This window comes from Dendrobates tinctorius, unplaced genomic scaffold, assembly GCF_039654945.1.
Source record: "Dendrobates tinctorius isolate UK_male_01 unplaced genomic scaffold, ASM3965494v1 ptg000060l, whole genome shotgun sequence".
In the NCBI taxonomy this organism is placed as follows: domain Eukaryota; kingdom Metazoa; phylum Chordata; class Amphibia; order Anura; family Dendrobatidae; genus Dendrobates; species Dendrobates tinctorius.
In genome coordinates, this window is record NW_027361728.1 from 43378139 (window position 1) to 43390718 (window position 12580).

The 12580-nt window shown below is 40.7% G+C and overlaps 1 protein-coding gene across 1 annotated transcript in view; it reads left to right on the top strand.

The window, feature by feature from the left end:
- Positions 1-1059: 1059 nt before the first annotated feature.
- The window catches only part of LOC141092600 (transient receptor potential cation channel subfamily V member 6-like), a 189628-nt gene continuing 178107 nt past the window's right edge, over positions 1060-12580 (top strand). The window contains exon 1 of the mRNA XM_073578928.1: positions 1060-1127. The gene's annotated coding sequence lies outside the window, so the exon portion shown is untranslated. The remainder of the gene's footprint in view (positions 1128-12580) is intronic.

Genomic DNA, 12580 nt, shown 5'->3' on the forward strand with positions numbered 1-12580 from the left:
CTAAGCACTGAGCCGCAATGTGGTTGTGCAGAACTACCCTGTTATGTGGGGTGCAAGTGTTGGAGCGTGGAAAGGAGTTCCCAACTTACCTGGATGGTGGGGCACTACACCTTAGGAGAAGGTGCAGTACCTCTGTGGCGACTGAGCCTCTGTGGCGCCACATACGCACATGTATTTTCTCTCACCCCAGGCCTCGCCACTTAGGAGCTCACAGTACAATACCTTGGTATGTGCCTCTCTTCATATATTTATCTTGTTTTCGATTTGTGTCTAGATTCCTGATGTTTTCTATCTATACCGTGCTATGATGTATCTGACGTGCTTATGCGTTATATCAGGTCCTGTATTTTTGGCGTACCAGATATTTTTGTGTATTTTATTTCACCTATTCTGTATGTTATTATATTATTTCTTATTATTCTTTCACAGTACATTGATGAAGGTCATAGACCGAAACGTCTGTATGTATGTACTGTACCACATTAAATTATCTTTGTGCATTGGATCTCACTTGTGTGTGCCAAGTCTTTAAATATAGTATTTCACGGATTGGGATCCTACTTGTGCACCACTAAACCAGGGTTGTGCCAATGGTTTTGCTTTTCTCGTTACCTGGACTCGGCAACCTCGTTACGTGGACTCGGCAGCCTCGTTACCTGGACTCAACAGCCTCGTTACCTGGATTTGGCAGCCTTGCCTGTAAATCATGCAGGTTAGATGGCAGACATTCCCAGCAATGTGCCCAAATTACTATATGCACATAATTCACATACACCAATTTCCTAGATAGCTTGAAACAATGGTGGGTTGTCCTCATAGTACTAGTGTCTTTCTAGTGGTCTCCATCTGAATTTATCTGGAATGGTCTTTTCCACTGAGGTTTTCTGATGACCTGCATTTGGTTTTCTGGCATACCTCTGCCTCTGTATGTGAAATCATGCTGCTTAGTTTTGTCAACTAGTAGTCTACTTCATCAATCAGATGATAAATGACAGCAGTAGGAGGAATCGAGCAGATGTCATCACCACTCCCTCCACAGATGATATCTGGAGACATGACCATAAGTCTGAATCCCAGTATGTAAGAGAAGACGCAGTGACTTCTCACCTTGAAGCGTATTGTGGCAAGTAAGAATTTCTTATTCTAGTCCTAAGCATGTGGTTATTGAAAAATATTCAATGATGAAAGCTGAATCCATATTTTTCTAATACTGTAATATAATGTGTAAACTGGCTAATTTTGTATATATTTTGTAATAGAAGTGCAACTGGTAAAGAAATATTCTAAATTATGACAGAACTACATAAAGGACATGGAGAGTATTATTCTGTGACTTACTCTACTATTTCATTCAATTTAATTTTTCATGCAAGAAAGCTATTTATTGCACCTAGCCTTTCTATTCTTCAAGGCTTCCTTTTATCAGCAAATATGGCTGACAAAGAACGTTAACCGTGACCAAGTGCTTCCAGATTGAATAGTGAAGGTGCGTAGTTCTATGATGTTGGAAGGAATGGGGACAGATGAAGCAGCTGTAGCAATTGGCCAGCGAGGACAAAATTACATCGAAATTCAAAATGGATTTAATGGCCAGTGATGAAATTTAATTATTTTCATTGGGTAGTATTGTGTCATACAAATACGCAGAAGACATTCTGGCAGGGTCTTGTAGACGGACTTATTGTAATTTGGTGATTGTGTGTATAACAATTAATAGAATCACAGGAATAACTAACGCCGTTTCTAATAAGCACGATATTGAAGATAAATTTTTTTTTATCCAAAAGCTATTCATCCTTTCTGGTGAGTGATGAAAAGCTCTCTGGAAACGAGAACTTTGAGAGAAATAGAAGTGGAGAACAAAGACACAGAAGAATTGCGAACATCTATAACTTGTGCATTCACTTAGTGCATGGCGAATGTGACCTCATTTTTTTTTACAAAGAACTATAAAAACATGGAAACTTTATCTTTCACTTAATTATGAGATGCACTCATACACTGCGTAGGAGTAGGACACACAGTGGTAGAGCAAAGCTGAACATTGGGATCCTGAAAAACGCAGCAAAAAAATGCAGCAAAAGCTACTTTTTGCAAGCAGCTTCTTTACTACCAAGAGAGTAGAGAAAAACACGTCAAAAATGCAAGATGTGAACACAGCCTTAGGTCTGCAATGTAGACATGTTCAGCATATGCTCAGTTCTATACATGCCAGAAATTACCAACCTCTCCAAATAGTAACACATTACACATCCCACAAGGAAACAAAGTGTGGTGTGGTCACTTTCTACTACTGGATTTGGAATATATACATTTTAGCATCAGTGGTGTTTACCTAATGGGCATTTCCTGATCCTAAAAATCACTTTACTGTTTAAAAAGAGATTCTGTTGTGCTACCCTTTTCAATTTGGTGGTTTCCAGATGATGTGTAGTCCTGCATCAAAGGAGCCTCAGCAACAATACCTGCCATATTAATGGCCAGCAATTGAAGTTGGTGCTAGAACGTATGGCATTGTACTCCCGTTACAATAGGAGGCTCCAGGAAAGGCACAAAATGTAATATAGACAGTACATGGATTTGAGTTAGATTTGGAGTTTTTGAACACCTTATAAGTGATTTGATGGGTTGGAAACCCCTTTAGGCAGTGCTCACAGAGTGTTTTATGTCCAAAGCCTAAACCTGCTCTCTTGGCAGAAAAAAGGCTGCAACTTTTAGCTGCAGATTACACATGTGACTTTTCTACAGGGCATTTTTACCAGGCAGCACAGTGGCTCAGTGGTTATCACTGTTTCTCTGCAGTGCTGGGGTCCTGGGTTCAAATCCAACCAATGACATCATCTGCAAGGAGTTTGTATGTTCTCCTCATGTTTGATGGCACTATACAACCAAAGCATAATAAAGTTAGTTTTTTTTCACCAAAAGCAAAAAATACACTGCAAAATACATCAAAACCTGTTGAACTGTAAAAGAACATTTTTAGGTATAGTAATTGACTAATGAGAAAACTTCCACCAAATTATATTTAAGGCTATCTTCACACGCAGTGTTTTTGCTGCATTTTCTCATTGCTTTAACCCATTTACTCCCAAGGGTGGTTTGCATATTAATGCCTGGGCCAATTTTTACAATTCTGACCACTGTCCTGGTGATTCTTGCATTGTTTTCTCATGACATCTTGTCTTCATGTTAGTGGTAAAATGTCATTCATATAACTTGCTTTTATTTGTGAAAAAAATAGAAATTTGGCGAAAATTTTGAAAATTTTGCAATTTTCCAACTTTGAATTTTTATGCCCTTAAATCACAGAGATATAGCACACAAAAAACTTAAGTAACATTTCCCACATGTTTACTTTACATCAGCACAATTTTGGACCCTACATTTTTTTTTGTTAGGAAGTTAAGGAAGTTATAAGGGTTAAAAGTTGACCAGCTATTTCTCATTTTTACAACACCATTTTATTTTTAGGGACCACATCACATTTGAAGTCACCACTGTGTGGTGAGAACTTTGAACCTCCAAGGGCTTCACAGAAGTTTATAACGTACAGCTGTACAATTAAAAAATCATTTTTTCCACAAAAATGATCTTTTCACCCCCAATTTTTATTTTCCCAAGGGTAACAGGACCCCAATAGTTATTGTGCAATTTGTCCTGAGTACGCTGATACCCCATATGTGAGGGTAAACCACTATTTGGGCGCATGGCAGAGCTCAGAAGGGAAGCAGCGCCATTTGACTTTTTTTTGGCTGGAATTGATATCGGACGCCATGTTGCATTTGGAGAGCACCTGATGTGCCCAAACAGTGGAAACCTCCCACAAATGACACCATTTTGGAAATTAGACCCCCCAAGGAACTTATCTAGATGTGTGGTGAGCACTTTGAACCCCCAAGTGCTTCACAGAAGTTTATAACGCCCGGGCGTGAAAATAAAAAAGTCATATTTTTTCTACAAACATGACCTTTTAGTCCCAAGTTTTTTTTATTTTCCCAAGGGTAACAGGATAAATTGGACCCCAAAAGTGGTTGTCCAATTTGTTCTGAGTACGCTGATACCCCATATGTGGGAGAAAACTACTGTATGGGCAAACGTCGGGGCTCGGAAGGAAAGTAGTGACGTTTTGGAATGCAGACTTTGATGGAATTGTTTGCAGGTGTCATGTCGCCTTTGGAGAGTCCCTGATGTGCCTACACAGTGGAAACCTCCCACAAGTGACCCCATTTTGGAAACTAGACCCCCCCAAGAAACTTATCTAGATATGTGGTGAGCACTTTGAACCCCCAAGTGCTTCACAGAACTTTGTAACGTAGAGCCATAACGTAGAGCCAAATAAAAAAAAAAAATTATATTTTTTTCCACAAAAATGATATTTTTGCCCCTAATTTTTTATTTTCCCAGGGAGGAGGACCCTCGGAGCGATGCAGCACATCGCGTCGCTCTGGGGGGCTCAGGGAAATATGCAGGGAGCCCCTCCCTGCCCTATGCTTCCCTGTGCCCCCGGCAGCGTGCCAGGGGTTAATGTGCCAATAGTGGTCCGTGACCGCCCCGACACATAGTGCCAGGCGTCAGCTGTGATAGTCAGCTGTCACCCGGCCGCGATCAGCGGTGCTCCCCCCGTGAGCGCCGCTGATCGTGTTGGACGTACTATTCTATCCTTGGGACTTAGGTCCCAGGTCACATGGACTGAATAGTACGGCCAATGAAGGAAAGGGGTTAATGGGTGAAAAATTGTTGCAAAAATAGCTGAAAGAAATGACCTGCTGCAGATATCAAAACGCTGCAGTTTCAAAATCAGTCAGGAATAAAATAAAAACCAAGCGTGTGAATGAGATTTCTGAAATCTCTACTTTTACTGGTAGTGTAAAGCACAGCTAATTATTTACATTTAAAAAATCTGCAAAAATGCTGTGTGTGAACATAGACTTAAATATGATTTGTTGGGGGTTTTCTGATTAGTCAATTACTATTTCTGAAAAAGTTCTGTTACAGTGAGGTTTTCCATGATGACCACTCCATTAGTCTGAAGGACGATTGATGTTAGACATTTAGAGCAAAAGAGCTTCTATTGCTATGCAGTTAATTGAAGAAATGATATGATAATTTACAGTGAAGCAGTAAAATGAGCCCTACACTAACAAGGACCCGCCACTCATACTGAGGATATTGCCTGTGGATACAGGTACAGCGTCCTGTCAGCTGTGTATCATGGTGCTAAAGAAAATACTGGGGACACACACAACCTTGATGGAACTATTCCCATTACTTTGGACCCCCATTCATGAGACTGACTGTGCCATAAAACCACGTATTTGCAATATAAATGTGGTTTCTTGTGTGATTATATTGAAATATTTATTAAGTGTTGGTTGAATAAGCCATAAAAGCCAGATATTTTACTTCTAGATTATTCAGATCGATGTGATTAACCAATGAACTGTCTTCACTCTGAATTTTATTTAAGTTTCTAAATTTTATTTAAGTTTATTGTTCATATAATGGCAAGGCCAAGTTTAATAGTAGGCACCTGAGCTCTGCACCTTTTGACAGTCCTACAGTGTGAATTAGTCTCAATTCAATAATAAAATACATAGTGTATAATATCCATATAGCATAGCCATATCAGAAGTGTAGCTAATCGGAGTGTTGAGGTTACAATCTTCATGATCCGGCCCTTGTTCTTAAGTGGCCACAAAAAACTACTTTGCTGGAAAACAGAACATTAGTATTATAAATGCCACGATGGCACATGGTAGGCTGTTTGCTTTTTTTTGCATTGGAATCCAAGAATTTTAAGCTGCCCTCTAAGAATTTTCTTGTGCTGGACCATTTCTCTAGAATGCACTACTCAAAAAAACAGGTTATTCCGGGTTTCTACTGTTTTAAATGTGTCCAAAAAAGACACCCTTTTGCCTGGTCTTTCACATTTCCTCCCTAAGGGCTCATATTCACTGGCGAGAATTACGGACGGGTGCACTCCAATAAAAAATCGGATTGCACTCGAACCAATGTTATTCAATAGGTGACATCTCATTTGTGAGTTTTTTCTCAGCCGAAATCGGACTGAGAAAAAAAATCGCAGCATGCTGCGTATTGCTGCGATTCCCGGAAGAGACTCGCCAATGCAATCAATGGGTGAGAGAAAAAAATCGCACAGCACTCACACCATGTGAGTGCTGTCCAATTTTTACGCATCGGTGTCCTTTGAAAAGCCGGAAATTCATGCTACTATAAAATGACACCGACAGCTCACAAAACACTAGATATACACACTTGGAATACACACACACACATATATATATATATATATATATATATATATACACATGTCAGTGACACACACACACATATATATATATATAGAGATCGAGATAGATAGATAATATATGTATTATATACAGTGCTGTGCAAATTAATTGGGACAAAGCATTTTTTTAAGTAAAATCGTAAGTTGGTTACCAGTCAGTGATTCAAACCAGTTTTAACTGCTTTGAACAGGTGTGAGTGCCTGTTCAAAGCAGTTAAAACTGGTTTGAATCACTGACTGGTAACCAACTTACGATTTTACTTAAAAAAATGCTTTGTCCCAATTAATTTGCATAGCACTGTAGTTGTGGTCTACCTATGATGTCAATTACAGGCCTCTCTCATCTTTTTGAGTGGGAGAACTTGCACAATTGTTGGCCGACTAAAGACTTTTTTCCCCACTGTAATTTTGATTCGTCACTCCAATCACATATGAACATGTCTCGCAAACAAACATGGAGATGTTTAAAGCATTGTAGACTATAATGGGAATGTGTTCTATCTACAAATACCATTGATAAAACAGGTATGTGAAAAATGGACGCCTGAATGAAGCCTTACTCTGCAAGGGATTCCGGACTACGATGGCACGATATAAATCAAATTTATTATTTCATATTTATTTTTGAAGGAACAGTATTTAGTATTTTGTTATACAGCATGCTCTGATATAGCTTATAGGTAGAAATTGCTCTATGGTATGATTATAAAATTAATATTGGGTGGGGCAAGAAACACCTACAATCAGGAACTGACTATTCACAACACCAAGAAAACTGTTCTATTACTGCAGCCCAACCTAATAATAATAATAATACATTTTATTTCTATAGCGCCGACATATTCCGCAGCACTTTACATTTCAGAGGGGATTTGTACAGACAATAGACATTACAGCATAACAATAATCACATAGATTATAACAAATACCAAGAGGAAAGAGGGCCCTGCTCGCAAGCTTACAGTCTATGAGGACAGAGGCAGACACGAAAGGTGGGTGGTAACAATTGCCCTGATTGTATGGACCAGCCATAATGTTAAGTGTGTAACAGTACAAACACAGAGGGCTAATGGATGCATAAAGCAAGTGGGAACATGATGCGGGGAATCTGGTTATGGTAAAACTTTTGGCTGTGCCACACAGGGATAGATTAGGTTAATGTGTTGAGGTGATAGGGCAGTCTGAATAAATGCGTTTTCAGGGCACGCTTAAAATTGTGGGGATTGGGGACTAATCGTATTGACCGGGGAAGTGCATTCCAAAGAATTGGCGCAGCACATGTAAAGTCTTGGAGACGGGAGTGGGAGGTTCTGACTATTGAGGATGCTAACCTCAGGTCATCAGCAGAACGGAGGGCGCGGGTAGGGTGGTATACTGAAACAAGGGAGGAGATGTAGGGTGGTGCTGAGCCATGGAGGGCTTTGTGAGTGAGGGTAATAAGTTTATACTGAATTCTGGAGTGGATGGGTAGCAAGTGTAATGACTGGCACAAGGTAGAGGCATCGGTGTAACGATTGGTGAGGAATATGATCCTGGCTGCAGCATTCAAGACAGATTGGAGAGGGGAGAGTTTGGTAAGAGGGAGACCGAATAGAAGAGAGTTGCAATAGTCGAGACGAGAATGAATAAGAGAAACAGTAAGATTTTGCAGAGTCAAAAGTAAGAAAAGGTCGAATTCTAGAAATGTTTTTGAGGTGCAGATGACAAGAGCAAGCCAGTGATCGAATGTGGGGGGCAAAGGAAAGTTCGGAATCAAGTATGACCCCAAGACAGCGGGCCTGTTGCTGGGGAGTAATAGTGGAACCACACACAGAAATGGCAATGTCGGGTATAGGTACATTAGTAGAGGGAGGAAACACCAGGAGTTCAGTCTTTGACAGGTTCAGATTCAGATATAGTGAGGACATGATGTTAGACACAGCATTTAGACAATCGCCGGTGTTTTCTTGAAAGGCTGGCGTGATGTCAGGAGAAGAAGCGTATAATTGGGTGTCATCAGCATAGAGATGGTACTGGAAACCAAATCTACTGATTGACCAATAGGGGCAGTGTACAAGGAGAAGAGGAGGGGGCCTAGAACCGATCCTTGAGGAACCCCAACAGTAAGGGGAAGGTGAGAGGAGGAGGAACCGGCAAAAGATACAATAAAGGAGCGGTCAGACAGATAGGAGGAGAACCATGAGAGAACGGTGTCCTTGAGGCCAATGGAACGGAGCATAGTGAGGAGGAGCTGATGATCCACAGTGTCAAATGCTGCAGAGAGATCCAAGAGAATTAGCATGGAGTAATGACCACTTGATTTATCTGTTAGTAGATCATTAGAGACTTTAGTGAGGGCAGTTTCAGTAGAGTGTAGAGAGAGGAAACCGGATTGGAAAGGGTCAAGAAGAGAGTTATGAAAGAGATAGCGGATAAGACGGGAGTGGACCAGGCGTTCCAGGAGTTTAGAGATGAAGGGAAGATTAGAGACAGGTCTATAGTTAGCGGCACAGTTTTGGTGGAGGGATGGTTTTTTAAGTAGTGGATGTATGATGGCATGCTTAAATGAGGAGGGAAAGATACCAGAAGAGAGAGAGAGGTTAAATATTTTAGTGAGGGGTGACAGCAGGGGAAAGGGATTGGAGGAGATGTGACGGAAATGGGTCACTGGTGCAAGTGGTTGGGCGAGAAGATGCAAGGAGCCTGCTTACTTCTTCTTCTGTGACTGGTTCAAAATCAGAGAGTGAGTTAGATGCAGTGGGGGAGGGAGGACAGTGCATGGTATGAGATGATTGGGAGATAATTTCCTGTCGAATCTGGTCAATTTTTTCTTTGAAGTAATTGGCCAGATCGTCAGCTCGGAGCTCCGTGGTTGGGGCCTGTACTCTTGGGTTGAGTAGAGAATGAAAAGTGTCAAAGAGACGTTTCGGGTTATTGGACAGTGAGGTGATGAGGGTGTTGAAATAGGCTTGTTTGGAGAGGTGAAGGGCAGTGTTTTATGTTCTAAGAATAAACTTAAAATGGATGAAATCTTCGTGTAGATTGGATTTTCTCCACAGACGTTCGGCGCACCTGGAGCACTGCTGCAACCTTAGAGTATGTGCACTCGGCGCTTTTTCAGGTGGGTTTCACCCAGAATCCTCATGAAAAAGTGCCCCATTGAATCAACACATTGCTAAACAACATTGTTCTGCATATGTTCCATCGTATGTCACTTGTTTTAACCGCTTCATAGTTTGGAAACCCCAACATGTTCATTACTTGGGCAGCTTCCACCACTCTTTATACTTAATGGTATAGACTGAAAGCCAAATGACCACCAGGGAAAACTTGACGGCTGTGCCAGCGTCTGAATGATGCAGTGTGAACATACTCCTATCACGTTGGTGGAGGTCTGATTCTCTACACCTCTACTGATTGGCTGTTTCACGGGCTGCAGTGTCGTTTTTGTTTTTTTCCGTTTTTGCATTCTTCTGTTCACAATTGATACACATTGAGAAGTAGAGTAGCTAATAGTCTTACTCCAGAAAAATATTACTCACATAGCACCATGCTGAAATAAGCTTACACTGTCTGATTAAATAGCATTACTTCCCCTTTAACAGACTAGTACAGAAACATATACTTTATTTTAGCCAGTGCCATGACAGCAGGTTCGATAGCATTGTTCTTGCTGTGTCCTGGAAAGCAGCAGTTTGTTGCTTTTGCTCATTTCAGCATTTATTATTATAGTGATTTATGATATCTGGTTCCAGCGCAACAATAACATTATCTTGAGAAAGTTCCAATAAGAAGTACATAGTGAGCCAGTAAATCCCTTAACGTTGGTGCAGTTTAAATGAGGGTTTATAGTAGCTGTACTCTGCCTGACATGGAAACTATTCCAGGAAAAGACACCTGCATTTCAGTAATGCACAAAAAGCTGCAGTGCTATGGAAAATTCAGATAGGAGAGAAATCAACGTTTATTCATCAATGAGTGAATAAGTATATGATATTGTAATTATCCAATCGGATCATAGTTATTATTAATTCAGTGCATTATCTGTAAGCATCTCCCTGGGAAATCCAACTACAAAAAAAACGTGCGGCACATCCCCTGTTATACGACATCCATTATTAGGCCCAGATAAAAGATGTAATCAACCGACAAGCAAGCAATTGCTTATTTATTGGCTAACTGCTCACGTGTTAACATGGCGCAATGATCGGAAGAAATATTCCACCCATAATCAATTTGGTAAAAGCGACATGAGTTATAAAAATTAATTGCATATACAGGTCTGATGCCTTAAAGGAAACCTGGCAAAGGGATGTAAAAATGTATTTGGAGCACTTTATTAGCCTTGTTATAACATTACTCCGTTACATAACCAAGGTTAAAGAGAACATACTATCCTCCCGCAGCCCTGGATTGACAGGTCTCTGGCTATACGTGCTTATAGCCAGAAACCTTTCAATCCAGATCAGCGGGCAGGGGGGAGCCTCTGGGGACCCACCTGTCAGACTAGTCTGCAATGCAGCTCAGTCCTCTGCGACTTTTCAAGTATGTTCTCTTGAACTTTGGTCGTGTATCCCAGACAATTCCACCATCCCTCATCCCTGTTGTTTGCTAGTACCACATCCACAGTGGCGTGATTGAAAATGTGATGACAGCAAGGAGGAGGAAAAACCTTTCTTCGGTTCCTCTAAAAAAAAAAAAAAAAAAGCCCCTCTTCATTTCCTCCTGAAGAAGAGAAACCCCTCTTAGCTTCCTCTTGATGAAAAGCTCCCTCATCACTTTATCCCAAAGAAAAGTCTATCTTTAATTCCTTCCGAAGAAGAGAAGCCCTTCTTCACTTCTTTCCAAAGAAGAGAAGCCCCTTTTTGCTTCCTCCTGGAGAGAATCCTCTACCCTAATTGCTTCCTCTTGCAATAGATAAGCCCCTCTTCGCTTCCTCCTAAAGAGAAGCCCCTCTTCGCTTCATTCCTGCTCACTCTGGTTTGTCAATCACACCGCTGTGCGCACAATACTACAGTAGTGAACTACAGGGATGAGTGAGGGAGCTACTGGATTAGTCCAGGTATACGCGCACTAGCATTATTTTACATTATTTTTAAACACACTGCAAAAACACCTAATTATAATGAAGAGATCATTAAAAAATGTTAATTAGGAGACCAATAATGCTCTCCTGATATGTTACAGGGGTATATCCCCTTTAATATTGATGCAAGAGTAGAGCGTTGTAAGAACAATGATTAAGCATAATTTTTTGCCATGTATTGTAGTGGTGAAATAACTTCTTCCAATTTAAAATTAAATGCATGATTCTTTGCATGTTAGAAAAATAAATTAAGAAAAACAAGTTTATTATTTTATCATTTTTTAATTTATTTACAAAGGTACAAATCGCCAATGCACCTACTGCATTGTTCTGTACTTTATATGAATGCATTACACAAATAACATTATACCACTAGCAGTTTGTCACACCTCTAGTGTAGGTGAGAATAAAAAGCTGAATGAACAGTAGAGCTTTGTAGAAGATGTAACATGACTTCTAGAAACAAACAGGACCCCTTTGATTGTTGACTTCAATGTATGAAATGAAATATTACTCAGGAAACCGTGGTATAACTTTTATTTTTATCATTTGCAGACATGGATTTTAAAAGTTTTTTATCTGCCTATATAAAATAATTTTCCTTTCTTGTAAACCAGTGCTTCAAAAAGATTGTCATCAATGAGTAGAAAAAAATCAAGAATTCCCAGCTTGATTTTAAAAGAGAAGATTATGATTCCAGATGGCATCCAGCAGAGTACACAGATGGGGCATCCATACATGACTTAGGAAAGTCTGACTGACGGCTTCACTGTAATGACCCCTCCCAAAACCCACACTTACCCCTTCTTAACTTAAATAAGACACGACTGCGTGACATTGGATGTAAAAGGCCACAGCAGCCCCGTTTATTAACACCAAACAAGCAATAACATTCTATCCATAAACGTAGAAATATTCCATAAACATAACCACCAGCAAAAGGAGGGGGGGTAAATGAAGAGTCCATTGTACATGATTGCAACACCAGCTCCACCACGTGCCCTCAGCCGCACCACACCGGCTCGAGGACACCCAGCCGAGTGTTGCAAAACCCATTGTACATGATTGCAACACCAGCTCCACCACGTGCCCTCAGCCGCACCACACCGGCTCGAGGACACCCAGCCGAGTGTTGCCCAACCAATGTCCTGCTGGGACCCAGCCCAGCAGGGACCCACGTTAACATGCCCCGCTGTGACCGAGCA